The sequence below is a fragment of the Pholcus phalangioides genome, unplaced genomic scaffold (assembly GCF_987345545.1).
Source record: "Pholcus phalangioides strain wild (caught in Gottingen) unplaced genomic scaffold, Ppha-v1.0 ptg000017l_1, whole genome shotgun sequence".
Taxonomy (NCBI): Eukaryota; Metazoa; Arthropoda; class Arachnida; order Araneae; family Pholcidae; genus Pholcus; species Pholcus phalangioides.
In genome coordinates this window covers 45,585,493-45,599,209 of record NW_028301610.1, presented here as the reverse complement: position 1 = coordinate 45,599,209, position 13,717 = coordinate 45,585,493, and positions in this window count along the sequence as shown.

Genomic DNA, 13,717 nt, shown 5'->3' with positions numbered 1-13,717 from the left:
TCTGATTACTCCAAAATTTGCTCCAAGCATTTTACAGAAGACTGTTTTGATTGGGAGAAGTTCATGGCTAAAAAAAGCTTATTGGAAAGTCACAAAAGAAGCGGAAAAGTGATGAAAACAATGTGCCTAGTAATGCAGGGAACAAAACACATTTAGTTTTCTGTTATGATCCAGCTTAAACTATTTTTTCATAGATGAATTTGATTCTAGTCTGTCCTAAGAAAAATATCTCAAAATGCAGATGTGAAAACTCGTGGACATGTTTCTCTTAACACAAAACTTTGTTTTATGTTTTCATGTTGATTGACGTGAAACTGATGCTTGTCACTAATTTTACTGTTAACATATTTTGCAGTTGCCAAAAACAAATCCTACCTTGGAGATTTTGGTTCTGATGGTATGAAGTCCCCTGCCCATAAGCTACTGAAGCTTTGAAAATAGCTAATCACAGGATAAGCTAATAATAGCTAAATTACAATATTGGGCAGAAAAAAAAAAGTTGAGATGAAAGTCAGTTCTCTTCAAGAAATGCTGGAAATCATGAGAAAAAAGTCTTTAATCTCTGATGCTGCTTCTAATATGTTAGAGGTATGGTTGCATTTTTCATGAGGTTATTCTATATAGACCTACAGTCAATTTTCTATCAGTTGAACTCTGATGACTCAAATATCTGCTTGAGTTGAACTTTTCTTGCCGAAGTTTTTGGTTTGAAATGAATTAAATTCATTATCAGAGTGAAGAATTTAGGCACGGCATATATTTGACATTTTTTTTATTTCCTACTTTCCTTCTCTAGTTTTGTAAATAAACTAACCAATGACAATCAACTTGGTCAAAAGTGCTTGCAAATCTCTTGTTGCATGTATGGGTCATGTCAGTAGTTTTTTAGTTCAGTTGTGAGTAATGCACAAATGCCAGATCACATCTTGATTGTGTGTAGACTTTTCTTGAAAATGTCAAAGAAGTAAAGTTTTAGATTTGAAACAAAAAAAAATTATTAGCCCAATGAAATGGACAGAAATCTAAATCTCAAAAGTTCGTACGTTAAATTTTTTTCCTTAATATTATTTTTACCGACTTTGTAAAACATGGTAATTATTCGTGCAAGACTGAAAATATAAATGAAAAGAGACAATTAAAAATTTCTGAAATCACTATAGAAATTTATACACGTATTGAAGGTATATGTGCAATTAGTTTTTTTGTTTATCATTTATATTTTATGTATGTCCACGTTAAATTTTTTTTCAATATTCTCATTTCTGTGCTCTGATGGCAAAATGTCACTTTTTTCAAAATTTCACGAGGGCAAATTTGTAAACAATATTTTGTAAAAATGTGATACTGTGGCTTTTTGACTTATTGCAATTTGCCTTTGTTGGTTCCTCATAAACCGAAAGATAGACAAAATTTTGTCACCTTCCAAAATTTTGATGAGCGAGACTCCAGAATGCGAACAAATCAATTTTTTGGGAAAATTGGCTTGTGGCATTTTGCTATTTGATTGTATACAACTGTATATGTTGTATACACATAGTTCAGTACCATATAAACATTTTCAGAACCAAGGAGTCATTCAAGTATTACGTCACCATCGAGGGGGGGGGGGGTTTCGGATTTGCTGACTTTTGATGAGAATGGGGGGAAGGGAAGTTTGAAGGTTGCTTATGTCATCAACCACCTCTTTTTGAAGATATGAAATATTCTAAGCTGCGGACGAAAATTTTGCTGACGGGGGTGGGTCAGTGTTTTGCTGACTTTTGTTCACAAGGGGAGGGGGTGTCAAAAATGGCTGAAAATCAGATTACGTAATGCTTGAATGGCCTTTGAATTCCTGAAATGTTGAAAATAAACCGCTCCTTTATTAGGTACTTGTACTGATAGTCGTTTTCACCTTTCTTATAGTTTTCATTGCCTGGTCCAGCAGCAGAACTTACGAAAGCTCAAAAATGGAAAAATATCCACAAGAATTTGGAGCCTTTGCCTTTACGTTAGTTTTATTCAAGCAAGGCTTATAACTTCATGAGGAAGACATTCAAAACATGCTTGTCACACCCATCGGCAATGCAAAAGTAGTATCAGATGGCCAACCTGATGAATGAATGTTTGAAATCTGTTGAAGAGACTGGTGTGGAAGTAGTCTCTATGACTATTGATGGCACCAGCTGTAATTTTGCAACAACCAAAAAATATGGAGCCATAATATGGAACATGAAACCATATTTCAACCATTTATTTATTCGCAGCATTGTTTCATACATCATATTTATTCCCATCGTGTCATACATCATATTTATTCCCATCGTGTCATACATCATATTTATTCCCATCGTGTTTATGCGTCGTATTCCCAGCATAGTGTTTATACATCATGTTTATTTGCAGCAACGTGTTTATACATCATGTTTATTTGCAGCAACGTGTTTATACATCATGTTTATTTGCAGCTACGTGTTTATACATCAGTTATTTGCATCATATATCATCAAAACTATTGAATAAACATTTTGATGTTTGTTTGACTTTTGAACGGATGATTATATTTGTGAAATTTAAAAGTTGGTGGCACATGCACACAATATCTAATAAAGTGTTCTTCACTGTGTTTGCTTTATTATATCACTCTTGAGGTTTTATATTTCATAAGTATTCAAAGTTTACTTAATGTAACTTAATCTTTGTAAAGGTTTTAATTTAACTTTTCATTCAACTTTTTAACCAATGCAAACTAATTAACAGTATCCACTTAAAATAATTTAACATTGTGATTGAAGGAAATCTCATATGTAACAAAAAAAGGAAAAATATTTATGGGACAAAAACATTATTGTAAATTAGGATAGGATTTTAACTTCCGAAAAATTATTTTAAAAACCAGTAAACTTAAAATTATTTCTTTCAGACATTTTGAATTTTCATCAATTTGTTCTAGAATTTTCATTACATCCAAAATATTTTTCAATTAATTCCGAAATTATCTTTTCATTAATTCTAGAATTAATCGTCTTTCATAGTTTTCATCCATTTTCTGAAGGTACTCTGCACACACCGGCAAAAAACTCCGCGGACAAACTGTGCGATTACGAACTCGCCAAATAACGAAGCGCGTAAGATAACCGCCAAATATGGCAGCTTTGCTTATATAAGTCACGTGGTATACTCTGAGCACCTGTTCGGAAGAGCGCGTGAATGGGCTTTCGCCCTCTACTTTATTTCTCCTCGATGATATAAACAGTGTTAAGTGCTATAAATCGAATGAATGAATTCGATTACAATATGATTTTTTTTAACTTGCTTGAGTATCGAAATGTGATGAAGCTGGTCAATCCAGAACAACATCCGTTTGCAGTCACTAATTGGAATATAAAGCAATCATGCTTCAGAATGGTAGGCGGGGTCCCAAGTAGTCGCCTGACATCAAATATGACGTGAAAATTTGGTCATTTTCTCTGAATGACGTCAGTCAAAAAAAATCACGTCATTTCAAAGTCATTTAATGACCACGAACAATAAAGGTCAGGAAATAACGTGATTCTTGATGACTTTAATGAAATATCAGGTCATTTCATGACCTTATTAACCATGAAGGTCATGAAATGACGTGATTTTTTATGGCGTAAACGATTTTGCGTCATAAAAATCATGAATTTCTTTCCAACTGAAAAATTCTGTTCCGGATGAAAATATCAAAATTATCCAAAATGTTTGTTAATGAACCTTCAGAGGGTGTTTCAAAATTACCCTAGTCCTATTCGTTACTGGTTGTCACAAGATAAATGAAGTACTTTTAATTGCGATTTTGTTTTGAATGGAAATGCAAAATTTTTCAATGAGTAATTGTTCATATAAATTTATCAGCGTACGTTATATAAATTATAATTGCATCCATATCATGTTTTTACGGACGATCAGGCGATCTGTGAAATCAGTCAAAAATTCAAAAAGATGCAATGAATTCATTGATCTAAAAAAATGAATTTTTTAAAAACTTTTTTTTTCGATAATTGTAAATAACGCAAATAATTATATTCATAATTATATTACTATATTTTTCATGGATAAAAAAATAAAATAAAATGAAAAAATAACTGCCATCGGCTAAACTGAGCAAGAGATTAAACTGTAATTATAATATAACTAATCAATACTTTTAAAGTTTTCATTAAATAACACCAGCAGGTTACTGCTACGATAGCGCGATCGGTAAAGGCATGGCGTGAAGTACATAGGGACAGTTAAGGGCGAATCCAGGTTCGACTCCGACCTGCGCCAGAAAGTGATACTCCCCCCCCCCGTATCTTCGAATAGCGCCATCTATCTTCTGAAAGTCTAACTATTTGCAAATGACCATTTTTTGACGTTCCCAAAATGGACATAATGACCATTTTATCACGTCATGTTTGAGACATTTTATGACTTCCAAAAAACGTTTTTATTGACGTCAGGCGACAACTTGGGGTCATGTGATTCCGTTTACTGGTCTTAAGGACAGCTCTCCTCATGTGACGTTTTCGTGAAAAAAAGGTGGGAACAAATGTAGAGCTTGGTAGAACCCACATTTTTATGAATTGTATACAGTATTACAAAATATTACATTCGGTTATAAACACAGGATTACCAAGAAAATGGAAAAGAGCTCCTCATCATTTTACACTTTCCTGGCGAAAACAAAGTGAGTGAATATCAAATATAGCTACTCATTTTTCATAAGGTCATACATTTTGTATTGTGTGAGAATTTTCTTTAATGATAGTTTGTGACTAATCGCCACAATTCAAACTTAGGTAATTTGAAATTCTCTGTAATACTACTTGTATTCAAGTATGGGCGTAAGACTCATATTTTTTTTATACGAGATTGGCGTACTGCCAGAGGCGGATTTAACGTCGGACGCCTCCCTGGGTCCCGAAAAACACAAACTTCACACTCTTCTAATTCAAGGGGTCCAATATTTTTTTTGCTCCCGGGGCCTCGACCGACTTCAATCCACCACTGCCTACTGTATCACATGATATTCAACTGTCAATTAACCGAGTAGAATTTTTAAAATTGGCAAGCATTTGACAAGCATTACTGAGCATTTAGCAAGTATTTCCGAAATTAAAAATAAGCATTTAATAAATTTTATATCGGAAATGTGCGGTGGATGCGGGCCTTATGTTGAGTTCATAACAAAATGTAACAAATGTTCTTCATAAACAAAATGTCATTCATATAATTGATGGTTCCTTTTTTCTGATACAGCGACGCATACGTTCATGTGGTGCTTATTCCAAGAAATACGGTACTGTATTAAACTACACGTACCGCAATAAAAAAATATACTCAATGAAATATAGAAACAAAAGACCACAATATAAAATATATATTAGTTATAGCTCATTTCATTTTTTAATTCTAATATAAAAAATAATTACAACTCGGTAAATCCCATATCAATTCGTATTTAGAATCAATTTAATATAATAAATTTGATTGTTCAGACTTGTAGAATTGAAATTTTGGAAAATTGTCTTGAAACTGAAGAACATGATAAGTTTCGGAAACCGTGAAGTTTCGTGATGCATTTTTGGTCACTGAATTTAAAGGTGGCTCATTTTTGAATATCATGTAAAACATTTTCACAAAAATTGATTTCGGTACAACAGGAGAAAACCTATAAAATATGCATTATTCTAACCTCATAAATACTAAATTAACTTTTCTAAGAATTTTTTACATAATCTTTGTATTATTATTGTTGTATTTGTATTATTATTATGTTTTACTGTAAAAAAATTCAACGCGTTTTTAGAAGACGAGATATTTCGGGGTGGCTGAAATAAAGCAGATCAGATTTGACGAGATATCCCGGGATTGCCGCTGAAAGGGCTAAGCCTAGGCCACACTCGTGCGACCAAAGAATCTGGAATCACGTGATTTTATTCGTTCGACCTCGGCATGGTCGATTCATGGGCGGAGATACGGGGGGAGGGCATGGGGGGGCATTCCCCCCCCCCCCAGCATCAAATGTGAAGTCGGCTGATCGAATATATATACGTACATTAGCGTACGCAAGGGGGGTTCTACCGCCCCCCCCCCTTGAGCCAAGATTATAGTGTTATTTTGCAGGAAAAAACGTAAACCCCCCCGAAGGCAAAAAATCTTAAACCCCCCTCGAGAAAATTCTGCGTCGCCTATATATATATATACGTATATATAAATTGACATACATCATCATCGTGCCCATCAGCAATAATGACTATGCCCTCACTTCCAAGACTATCTCTGCCTATGGGTCAACTCGATGTGTTTGGTCACGTGACTCATTCAGACTTGCGCGCTGCGGATGAACTGAGAGAAGATATTTATATTCCTAGAGAATTTATTCCCTAAGTTCCCATAGTCACATGATCTCTAGCTCGGTTGGCCTTGCGTTGAGTAGGCCGTGCTCGTGCCTAACCTGTCCTAATACGTTCCAAGGTTGGTCATGGTCGAATAGTGTGACCGCTCCACCATTGGCAATGACTTCCAAATGTTTGGGGCTGGAAGGTATATTGGAAGGCTGGTCGAAGAGAACAACCAGGACCTTCCAGTCCCCAGCCTAAGTCAAAAGAGCCGCCCTACTTCCCAATCATCCAATCTATCTGGCCAAACATTGGTCGAACAATGCCATTAGTCACAACAAGCGTTGGAGTATTAAATTTTTCTGGAAACAAATATTAGTCAAGGAACATTGGGCTAGACTGGGCCAGTGTGTGTTGCAGCAGCAAAACATTTTAAGCAAATATTTGCGAATGACGTTTTGGCCAGCAGGAGCATAGCGTATCTTCTTGGGACCCCTGGGAATAATTTTTCTTGGGCTTCTCCCTGAAAAAGGTTATGCTGGGAAAAGGAGACGTTTGTCCTCTCTCCATCCCCCCCTTTTTTTCCCAATGATCTATTTTGGAAACGAGTCTCTCTTGCTGATTATTTTAAACAATAAATTCAAAATTTCTAAGAAATATGCAAAATAAGTGCAAATTTTTTGTGGGGCTCCGGTTGTCCCAGTATAGTTATGGGTCTGTTGATCAGGTTAGACATGATTGTGTCCTTAGCCCTTTAGATCAGTAACTTCAATTTTACTAGGGCCGTTTCAACGTACCCGGGCAAGTGAGGGCTCATGATAATGGGATTTGGTGATATGATTTTCGAAAGGAGCTTCGAGCTAGGAAAGGGCTCCAAGATATAATTTTACCCGGGGGCCCCATTTAGGAGATTGGTGGATATTTGCGGTCGAAACGAAAACAGTTTTGCGACCTTCTACAATATCTATATCCCTCCACATACAAAAGTTTGTGATAGGGCTCTATTTCATAGTCCCAGAGTTAACTTCTTATATATTGTTCCGGATAATTTATCACAAGTCCTTGAAATAAGCAGAGGATGGAAACACTTCGCAGGAAGTAACAAATTTATATACAGAACAGAAGTTTTTACATGTATTTACAAGCAGAGATACCCGGTAACCAGATCAGAGTTCTCTTATTGAGCATAAAGTCCAACAACTCTCTTCGTTTTTATAGTTACGACGAGAATTCTAGATTTCTTCTATAGTTCCGGTTTTGTGGTGCTACCGTCTGGAGACCTAGATAAATCTAGAAGCTTTTCGAGCATATCTTGACGTTTCCGGTTTGGCAACAGGAGATCATTATCCCGAGGGGTTATTAAAAAATTGCGCTACTATATTTTTCGTAACAATATGTATTTTTGATTTTTGTTTTATGTACAGTATCTGCCACAAATTAGTTTATTTATTCATCTCTTACTCCGGGCAATTATGAACCAAACTCTTTCATTTTGACCTCGCCAATCTTGAGCTAAAGGGAATCTGGATATTGTTAGTTACACACAGGGCCATGACCTCCCTCAGCATTATTGAATCTATCAATTGAAAAAGAAATTGGGGTAGACACGTTAAGACCGTAAAACAATTTCGTTACGAAAGCGATCGCGAGCCTGGTGCTTAGACCAGAGAAGAGGTATTAAAACCAGAGAGGTATCATTGGAATTTCTTTAACGAGATCTACCCGCAGACATCAAAGTCACTGACATATACTGAATACTTCTTGAGATATGAGCGTTTAAATTATTTCGTTTTCGAAAAGTTTCGAAAACTAACTTTTTGCGAATGCACACACTACCGAAAAATTATTTAAAAGATGTATTTTCACCTTAAAAAAACATGTTGGATGAAATTTTATATTAAAGAAATAACTAATATCTAAGGCAGAATACAATGTGAATATTTCTACGCACACATTTCATTTACTTGAAAGGTCCCCTACCCCGGCTTTTTCTAGTTTTGCCAATTCTTTGATGACATCGTCAAAATCAATGCCACATGACATAACACATCTGCTTGTACTTTTAATTGAGATGAGGCATTAAGCTCTTTATTGTTCTGCAAATTTTTGTTTTGGTGCTTGACATAATTCTGGCTTGAAAATGACAGTTACATTTCTGTAGCTTTTTCATTAAAATTTTTCTTATTTGATATTTCTCGAAATTAGGATGTAAATTGATTAGAATTTTTATTTGTTGAATTGAGCAAGCTATATATAAACGCAAATCAATGTTACTATCACTGTTTTTGAATTTTTCAAAATGTACTTTTTGGAATTTTTATTTCATGTTTTCGAGATAAAGACACACCTCAGATTTTGATGGAATGGTCCGGGGGGGGGGGCTGCGATAGAAGCTACGGATTTAACATAGGATCCCATGACTTGAGTTACCAATCCTATTACTTGAGTTAGGGGCGATGAGAGAAAAAAATTCCGAAGAAGGGGCGATGAAATGAAAAGTTTGGAAACTATGTTCTAGTGCAGTGTTTCTTAATCTTTTTTACCTGTGGTCCCTTTGAACTATATTTTTTTTCTCGTGGCTCCCCTGTCTTACTCAGAGTTTTCAACCCTCATCTAGAAGCAAGATCCTTTATACGTATTGAATTGATTTTTTTCAGTGAATTTATACTGAACGAAAATTTTGCGAACAAGATTGGCGTCCAGACCACTGGCCTAGAATTCATTGAGGTCCCCACTAGTCCGAGTTCTATTCAGGGCCGTCTCAACATTAGGGGCGCCCTAGACAAAGTGATGCTATGGTAGTCCCATACTTAGCTGGAAATAAACCGCCTACATATTTCCTACTTATTTTCAAAATTTATTGTACTATACAAAATATCATAAGGTGGGGCCACTTATGGACATGAGACCCTCAGGCATGACCCCTCACAAGAGTGGGACTGACAGAGCTGCAGCCCGGGGGTCTGATATGGTTTTCATTATTTTTTGTTTTTCACACTATAAATTTAATATAGAGGAGGGGTCTCGTGGGCGGAGATACGGGGGGAGGGATATACGGGCATCAAAGGTGAAGTCGCCTGAATGAAATTTCGGCATAAGGTATTTTGATGTATGCGCTCAAGAATGATATGGAAAGCAACAGTGTCACTCTAACAGTTACGGTTACAGTGAGAAAATTTCGAAAATATCAAATGGCAACACCAAGTTTTTTGTATTGGAATGTGATCTCCATTGTGAAAAACCCTAAATAGCGTTCGAACGGCAACTGTAGCATGAAAATCACCGGCGGTAGATAGGCTAAAAGTGAGGACAACCAATAAGGACAGAGAAGCAGCATAAAATAAAGCATTTTATTGTGTTTCACAAATTTTCCACATGACCTCCTTCACACACGATGACACTTTGCATGCGGCAGATGGTGGGTAGCACTGCAGCACGTACCATGGCAATAGGAATCTCTAGAATCGCAGTTCTGATGGCATCTTTCAAATCAGATGCAATTTGCGGACGAAACTGATACACTTTGGATTTCAGATATCCCCACAGCCAGAAATCCATTGGTGTGAGATCAGGAGACCTTGGTGGCCACGGAAACGGGAAATGATGGGAGATAACTCTGTCACCAAACTGTTGACTTAAGACACGTTTGACTGAAGACCCTACATGTGGAGGAGCGCCATCTTGCATCCACACAACTTCAGATAGAGCATTTTGCCGTTGCAATGCGGGAATCGCGTAACGAGTTAACATGTCCAGATAGCGAGCACTCGTTACTGTACATATTTGCAGATCACCGGCAGTAACCTTTTCAAAAAAGTAAGGGCCGAGGATGAACGTACTCGTTATACCACACCACACAGTCACTTTTTCCTCGTGTAATGAACGTGCAAGCACATCATGTGGATTATTGTCTGCCCAGTGCACACAATTTTTCGAATTCACGTTACCAGTTAACGAGAAATGCGCCTCATCTGTCCACAGAATGCGTAAAGGCCAGCTGCTATCTTCATCGTACCGGATAGGGAATTGATTCGCAAAATCCAGCCGTAATTGATAGTCTCCCGCTTCCAACATCTGGACACGCTGGAATCGATACGGAAACATGTTTAGAACAGAGCGCAGAATCTTGCGGACAGTTGAATTCGGCAGATTCAGAACACGTGAAACACCGCGTGCACTTGCGGGACGAACTGTGCTTATCGTCTGATGAACTTCTGCAACAGCTTCCACGGGAACGGAAGGTCGTCCAGACCGAGGTCGATCGCATGTGCAACCAGTTTCTTCAAATTTATGAATCAAGTCCCGTACAGCTGTGACAGTGCACGGGCCACGCCGTAATCCATGGTTTCTGCGGTAAACACGCAATGTCTCTGCGGCACTTTGTCCATTCAGGTAATAAATCTTTACGATTTCCCCACGTTCTTTCCCTGAAAGCGGCATCTTGTTCGGAATGGCAGAAAGCAACATACGTGGCTCGCATTTCGCAGTGCCGTTTCTTTCACCTAGCGTGACGACGTCAGTCATGACTGTGTCTTACGTAGAACCCGAAATTTGCATTTCTTGGTTTCTTCTTCTCGTTTTGTGGAGGACTAATCAGGCTGGGATCTCAGCCGAAGAAACGGTGTGACGAATGAAACGAACATTAATGCTCTGGTGCACGGCAAAGTCCTTTTTACTTTTTCCTTGCCTAGCTCCGGGGATTTTCGTGCTACAGGTGCCATTCTAACGCTATTTAGTGTTTTTCAGTATGGAGATCGCATTCCAATACAAAAAACTTGGTGTTGCCTTTTGATATTTTCGAAATTTTCTCACTGTAACCGTAACTGTTAGAGTGACACTGTTGTTTTCCATATCATTCTTGAGCGCATACCTCAAAATACCTTATGCCAAAATTTCATTCAGTTTCTGTGAATGGTATGATAGTTAGGGGCCCATATGTCGGGATAGTTTTTTTATAATCACCCTGTATGTGTAGATGAATTGACATCATCATCATCGTACCCCCCCCCCCCGACTTCCAAGTAGTCTATCTTCGCCTATGAGGGGTCTGTGAAAAATATAGACGGGGACCTGCGAAAAACCCCATCCTCTAGGGAACCTGCTGCAAAATGTAGGCGGTGGGTCCATGCCTTAAGAGGGCCCTGGTTTTATGGTTGGTTTTGTTGGATTCTGTAAGTGCATAGTCACTAATATAAAAGCTTTATTTCTTCACACCTTAATTTTTCTTCTCAGCTCTCTGCAGCCCTCCAAACCACATGTCATGGCCCCTTTCTCCATTTTCTTCCGTGCCCCCCCCCCTGAAGTATTCCAGTACCACTAGGGGGTCATATGGCCCCTGGTTGAGAACCACTGTTCTAGTGTGTCTAGTCTTTTAAAAACATTCCAAGATATTTTCTCCCATTGACTGCTTTATAGAATTTCTCGAACTGACTTCAGAAGGAACCACTGAACTGGCATAGCCACAATATTATCTACAGGCACCTTAGAGAGTTTTGGTTAATCACCATCATTGGGTACCTTTCCCTTCTGATACATTTTGGAGTTTGTTTGCAATCTAGATCTGGTAGCATTTCTCTCTCTTTCGCTTCTACAGTGGATCAAACTACACACACACACAGTCGATCTTATTATCCATAAAGGTCTACACGTTCTAAGTTCGTTCTTATTCTGTTAAAACTTGACTTACTCGGTGCCTTCTCAACGCATAGGATCACCCGGGCACGCCTCGAGGCCTTAGGTGCAGAGACATTAGATCCTCATAACATTTAGATCTGGGTACAATTTTGCAAATTAAAAGGTAGGTATTTTTTAGCTTTCAAGAGAAATTTTGAGTAATTAACCTTCAAATAAACAGAAATTTATTTATTAACATACAAAGGTATTTTCTTTCGATATTTTAATTTTTTGTACAAAAATATTTTAAATTTTTCAATCATCTTTTGGAGGGGGGGGGGGGGCTTTAGAGTCTATGATGTTGATAAAAATAATCTGCGATTACTTTAAGGAATTTTTTCGGACATCTTTCAAAAACTCTGCTTTAACGTGTGTGTGTGTGTGTGTGTGAACTCTTGTTTGCAATATTATTAGTTTCTCTGGATTTGAGATTTCAATATTGTTGTTGAGGACATAGGACAAAGAGGAATTTCAAGATACTTTAATTTCCAATTTGATCTTATGAGGATTTTCTACCGAATGGTTGATGCTGGGGAAAAAATTATACATTAATAAAAAAAATACAATTCGATAACTTTTTGTGGTGCCCCCTCTTGATGCCCTAAGCACGTGCTTATTTTGCTTAATGGTTAATCCTGCCCTGTCTACACGGAACAGGGGTTAAATATAATCAGCAATTTTATTTTTTGCCTTTGAACTATTAAGCCGTAATTATTCCTGTAACTACTTTTTTTAAAGTCATCAATAGTTTCGAAATTATTCTACAATAACAACGATATTACTCTAAAGGCCTTGACACGCTGTACTGATGTGACGTGATTTCACATGTCGGAGACATTGTGAATTCTGATGAATTTCGAAATTCATTGCGAATTCTGGAAATTCTGTGACGTGGGTATTCCGGGTTACATAATTCACACGAATCAGAATTCACAACGTCTCTGACGTGATGTGATAATCACACACGTGTAGTGTGTTTTGGCTTCAAGGAACTTCTAATGAATGAGGCTTCTCGCACAGTGTCATGATCGTCATCAGCATCACTTTCAGGGTCAAGCACAGCATGATCCCCATAGAAATCAATGTTAAAAGTGCCGATTCCACTGCGGAATGCAAAAATTTTGAGGTTTCCGTCATATCACTAATTTAAAAAATTTAATTGAATTCTTAATTTACGAAATCTTGAGTTTGCTTAGAGATAGGAAGCCGAGATAATGAATTAAAAAATAAGTTTTATCTATTTTTGCAACGGATATGCATGCAATAACATAAAAGATTAAAACTTTTTTATTTTAATATTTCATCTTATAACTACTTTTTTATTTTTTGTTCTGAGGTTTAAGCATTAATTAATGGAGTGGTGTAGATTGCCGTTGCTAGTTGTTGCGAGCATTCTTCATCATGGTTTTTCTAAATTCCAGAAATGTTAATCACAGTTATGTCAAGATGGTTGCTTCATGGTGACTTTTCAAAAAATGTTTTTGTTCTCGCTCCTTTTCTTTCAATGAAATGTAGTTTTTCCTTCCCAATGCAAAAATCCACTAAAAAGTGAAAACTTGGGGTTTCTGTGAAAAGAGGGAAAAAAATAGATTATTTTTTAGTTAGATTATTTTTTTATATGCTTAACAGGATTTTTCTTTTGGCTATTTTTTTTCCATGCGACGATACCTGTTGCATTTTGATTACTGAAGATATTTCAAGATGTCTATTAAACATGT